Source organism: Cavia porcellus, unplaced genomic scaffold (assembly GCF_034190915.1).
Source record: "Cavia porcellus strain 051 isolate PalLab524CR breed Dunkin Hartley unplaced genomic scaffold, mCavPor4.1 scaffold_29, whole genome shotgun sequence".
Taxonomy (NCBI): domain Eukaryota; kingdom Metazoa; phylum Chordata; class Mammalia; order Rodentia; family Caviidae; genus Cavia; species Cavia porcellus.
In genome coordinates this window covers 14,005,879-14,011,757 of record NW_026947512.1, presented here as the reverse complement: position 1 = coordinate 14,011,757, position 5,879 = coordinate 14,005,879, and the positions used below count along the sequence as shown (strand labels likewise).

General features: G+C 36.1%; 1 protein-coding gene across 1 annotated transcript in view; it reads left to right on the top strand.

Moving 5' to 3' along the window:
* The first annotated feature begins 1,625 nt into the window (after nt 1-1,625).
* Nucleotides 1,626-5,879, top strand: part of Fmo1 (flavin containing dimethylaniline monoxygenase 1) — a 39,649-nt gene continuing 35,395 nt past the window's right edge. Inside the window, exon 1 of the mRNA XM_003474740.5 lies at nt 1,626-1,817. The gene's annotated coding sequence lies outside the window, so the exon portion shown is untranslated. The remainder of the gene's footprint in view (nt 1,818-5,879) is intronic.

Genomic DNA, 5,879 nt, shown 5'->3' with positions numbered 1-5,879 from the left:
AGACACACATTCAGGCACTGTGTTTTGAGCAGACTGGTTACATATTCCCAATCAACCACTAGAGGGCCATGAAGTACAATCCTACTATATTCCTATAAGGTAGAAAATCCATATTTCCTGAAAATCATATTAATCTGGCTTATTAGGATCTAGGTCCATTTGCATATAGGGGACATAGAATTTTCCTCATCTTCTGGCCTAACATATAGCTAAAAAGAAAACCTACAGAATAGCAGAAAGCAAAGTTTTCTCCAAAGGATAGTTCCTCATTTTTAATTAATACAAATCTCTAACTAATGAAAAAAAGATAATAAAGTGGCCATGTTCATGCTTGTTCTCATTTTCAACTCCTTTTATACCCCTTCCATTAGCAGCATGTCTGGTGAGGCTCAGAGACCTCCGTAGTGTGTGCTACGTACAAATCAAAGGAGTGTTGAACCTACTAGGCTTGCAACATCAGTGGTCACCCGATCCCCCACAGTATCTCTCACTCAATTTCAAACACATTTTGGTTTTTAAAACACATGCTTGAGCTAATATAGTCTAGACAGCTTACTTTCTAGGTAAAAATGAAGTTTAAAGTTATTCAAATATTATCCTCTTCATAGTCACAGGAAGAGTTAACAAGCCATCTCCTTGCCAGATGTTGAAGAAGCCAGAAAAAAAGACTTGAGTGATTCCAATGAGCAAACAATACACTCAGTCATTTACAAGGGCCTCCAGAGCCGGGGCCGAAGACTATGGTTATACATATTGAAATCAAGGAAAGATTTATTTTTTCAGAAGCTTCTTTTGCTTCAGTTCACCAGTATCTCTTACAGTTCACTCTCGGTGACTGTGAAAGATATTACCATCACCCTTATCATCATCCACAGGATTTCCTAATACAAGGCTCTGGATGGACATTATTCCATCTAACCACCACAATAATTTGAATCACTTACTACTACACTTATTTTAAGTTGGGAAAAATGAAGCTGATAAAAGGAGCCATACAGTAATCTTTTCTAAGATTACTGCCATACTGGCTGGTGAACACAGTACTTGAACCCAGGATTTGTGACTTCAAAGACCATCCTCTTCCTCCAAGTGCTTGGGCAATCATGTACACTTAAAAGAACTTTAATAACATGGGAGATTTATAATTTTTTAAATAATCATTGTCTCTAGATGTTAATTGAACCAAAACTCTTAAAAGAGAAGTCTGGATGTAGCAGCCATTAACACGATTGTCCTTTTTTATTCTTGTCCCTTTGAAGAGTCAAACTGATAAGCAATGGGACTGATAACTCCTCCACCTGATTTATAGCTAGCAGCAAAAGAAGGAGCCTGAAGAGCATCTCAGTCACTATTTCGATCAGCATTCCACTATTGCAATTAATCAGTGGGTAAAATATAAACAAGCATGGCTTCCAAATTTTGCATAACATTGCTTATCTTTTAGACCAAGTTCATCCTGTGTACTGGGGACTCCCAGGTCAATACTGGCTCCTGTTCTTTTGATTTGAGCTTTTGATTTGGAAGCTGCTCTGCTTCCAGAGTTCTAACTGGAAGAGCCATTGGCCCAAGTTACTAAAAGTACATAAAGTAAATAACCAGATGTAATCTCTGACTTCTTTAGATGAAAAGGGTGGGGCTGGGATTTTTCTTGTTTTGTTTTTGTATTTAAGGGTGGAACCACATCACCAGAAGGAGGCTCCTTCTGCCCAAGATGACAGAGGAACTACACAGAAACTCTTTGTTCCAAAGTAAGGGACAGTGCTTGGGTACATATAACGGCACAGGAAAACCAGATACTGAGTCTTCTGGGTACACTGGTAAGTACCCTTCTGGGTATATTATTAGTAATTGAACCAAATCTTATGCAGAAAACACAAGGGAAAGAGAAGTCAGTGAGTTTTCTTAAATACAGTACTTTCTCCAATAGCTTTCTAGCATGGTTTGAGATGATCAGTGGTATGGGAAGCTGCCTGGTGAATGTTCACATTTAGGCTTTAGGGGTGGAAGGTTGCTGCCAGTGGACAGAAATCCCAGAGCAGGGTCCTGCCATAACCCAAGTCTCACATCAGCTCATGCCCCTGTGTTCTCAGGTGCCAGGGGGGCATCTTCATCCAGCTCCAATTACAATGCAGCTGTACCTGCTATTTCTGATTATACCTGAACTACCACACGAGTGGAACTACTACACATTGCTGAGTTCAGAGAAAGAATAAGGGACCTGGATACGATCATAATATATTACATGCCTGTATGAAAATACCATACTGACACCTAAGATTTTGTAAGATTAATAATCACTAAAACATATATTTTTAAAAAATTCTTCAAGTCAAAAAATACACAGAAAGTAAGATTTCTGCCTCGAGGTTCCCAATCTTTCCAGTTTCAGGCAGTCTTTTGTGTGTGGGTGATTGCTTCACATGGCCCCGTAGGCTGTATTTCCTTTCATTAAATCAACAGGTACGAACAATAGTAAGTCTTTATGTTCTAACACTTTTACAGTTGTTTGGATAAGTAACACACAAATGAAAGACAATGCATATTATTATTACATTCTTTGTAACAGTTATTTAGCCATGGGATTTATGTGCCTGCTGGTGAGTGTCCAACTTCTCAAACTTGGATCAGATAGGATGCAACCCCTTCATTTGTAGTTTGACCTTGATTTTTCTGCAGTCCTTTCTTGCTACCAAGAGCAGCTACTGATCACCGGCTTTGAGTGGGACATATCTAATCACAGACTGAAGCTGTGAAACACCTTGAACTAATACTCAGTGTCACACAGACTATCCCTGTGCTTTTCCTGACAATGTAAATTTACCCAAGGAAGCACTAGGGGTTAGGAATGAGACAGCCAGGTTCCTGTGCTGATAATCCCCTTATATTATCTCAGTACATTTAAGTGGACCTTTAATCTGACTTCAGTACATCGCATATTTACAATGTCTTTGAAACAGAGGACACAGTGTAAAGTCCATGGAAGAAAATCTGGTAGTTTATAACCTTATAAATAAAAATTACTGATTTTTGTGCAGTCAACAATGACCTCCCAACTCATTTAGAAATTTGGAGGGCCTGTTTTTCTTATATTTTTATAGCTCTTCTTTTTTTTATTTTAGAGAGAATAAAGTAAAACAGAATTTCAAAACAAGATAATAAGAGCATAACAATAAAAAATACATTGCATATTGTTATCTTCAAAACAATTAGAGTACAAAATAAAAGCATGAAACATTGTCCAAACAATATTAGCGTCAATCTTTCTTTCCAATGAAGAGAAACTAGTTATATAACTATCTTAATGATCTTGGAGATATTTTTTTTTCTTTCCCTTCTTTCTTTTCCCTTTCCCCCATCACAGTTTATCTTTTCTTTTGAACAGTTTCTCCTGACTCACAGTATCTATTGTACATTTTAGATCCTATTTACTCATTCAGCTTTTTACACTAGTGAGATGGCACAATGTTTACACATTTTGGTCTGACTTATTTATGAGTACGGTCTCAACTTGAATCCATTTACCTACCAAAGCCTGAAGTTTATTCTCTTTTAATGGTTGAGTAGTACTCTGTTATATAAAAATGCATTTTTATATATTCCTTGGACAATGAATATTTGGGTTGTCTCCAAGATTTAGCAATTACAATTTGTGCATCTATAATCATGGGTGCACATTTATCACTGTAGTATGATGTTTTAATTCTTCTAGGAAAATACCCAGAAAAGGAATAGCTGGATCAAATGGGACTGCTAATTCTAGTTTTTTAAGGAATCCCCACATTGATTTCCACAATTATTGCGCCAGTCTACACTCCCATCAACGGCAGAGAAGTATTCCTTTTTCCCCACAGCTCCTCCAGCATTTGTTATTGGTTGTTTTCTTGATAATAGTCATTCTTTCTGGAGTGAGATGTTTTAATTTCATCTCTCAAATGACCAATGATGTTGGATATTTTTTCATATATTTACTTATTCTTGGTATCTCTGCACCTGAGAAGTGTATATTCATCTCAGATTCCCATTTTTGGATTGATTTTTTAATTCTTTATATGTTCTAAATAATAATCCTTTGTTTAAGGGAAAACTGGCTATAATTTTTCCCACTATGTGGGTTGTCTTTTCACCCTGTTAGTGATTTCCTCTGTTGTGCAAAAGCTTTTTAATAAAATGAGACCCCAGTTGTTGATTCTTTGAAGTATTTCTCATGTAATTTGGATTTTGTTCATGAATTCTCTGCCTGCATCTTATATCTTTAAAATTTCTACCTACGTCTCTTCCAGTAGATTTAGTATTTCTGTTTTACTGTTTAAATCTTTGATTCATTTTAACTTTAGTTTAGTACATGGTGATAGACATAGGTCTGTCTAGTTTTACACTTCAGTATGTTGAGAACCAGTTTTTCCAGCACCACTTATTAAAGAGTCTGTCTTTCTTCCAGGGAACATGTCTGGCTCCTTTGTCAAACATAAGGTGGCTGAGTGTGTTTGAGTTGTGTCTGCATTTTCTAATCTGTACCGCTGATCCTCTGGTCTGTTTCTCTTGTTGATTGTTTTGTTCATTTGTTTTTGCCAGATCCATGTTAAGTTATCACATAGGTTTGTAATATAATTTCAAATCAGGGACTGTGATGCCTCCTGCCTTGCCTTGGTTGCCCAAGATTGCTATTCAGGGTCTCTTCTGTTTCCAAGCAAATTTGAGAAATCGTTTCTCTAGTTCTGTGAGGTATGTTAATGTTGTTTTGACCGGGATTGCACTAAATCCGTATCAATTTTGGGAGTAGGGCCATTTTCATGTTCTTCCTATTCAAATACAAGGAATACCCAAGTTTGAGGGTATAGGCAACTACTTTGAAGGCAATAAGATTCACTAAGATGCCCATTCTGGTTTAACTATTGTCCCCTTTGGAAGTCCTGTAATGTTTACAATGCTTAAGTTTTATTGGTCTTGTTCTCTACTGTTTTGTTCAACTTTATAATATCTAATGAGATAGACGCTTCAGTATGTTGAGAACAAGAGAAGGAAACAAGTGACATTATGGTAACCACTGTTGATAACCTTTTACTCTGTTTTTACATCATGTGCTATGTCTATCCTTGGTTTTGACTGACAGCTTTGTTTTGCCATATTTGACTTTATTCTCTCCCCCCCCCAAAAAAAGTAATAAGAACTAAGAAGTAATAAAACCCAAAATGTGTAAATTTTGTTGTAAAAAAGAGAGGGAAAAAAAGTGCTCTAAAGGATACAACAGCAAGTGTGTTTAGGGGTGTTAAATAGCTAACCATATTAATGTTTTTGGTTGGATCATTGAACACAACTGTTTGCAGTCTCACTGTTTGAATGTCCACTTTGATACTGTGATGTGAGCAACTATCTCTAAGATGATAATATGTAATCTATTAACTGGTGATTTCTTACTGTTTTCTTTTTTGTAGTTCTGTATTACTTGTACCCTTACACCGCTTTGTTTTGTTTTGTTTTTTCTCTTTTTCCTTTTAAATAAAATTTTAAAAAAACATACAAGGGATACCTCTCCATTTTCTGATATTCTCTTCGATCTGCATTTTCAGAATACTGTAATTTTTAATGTATATATCTTTTACTTTCTTTGTTAGATTCCTAAGTCTGTCTGTCTTCCTTTCTTTCATTCTCTCTTTTTTTCTTTCTTTTGATGCTATTGAAAAGAGTTTGGTTTCCCTAATTTCTCTCTCAATGAACTTGTTGTTTCTGTATAGGAATAGTATTGATTTTTGAGAGTTGACTGTGTATCCAACTATGCAACTGAATTTGATTATTAAATCCACAAGTATTTTGGTGAAGTTTTTGGGCTCTTCTGTGTAAGATATCATGTCATCTGCAAATAATGATAATTTAGCTTCTCC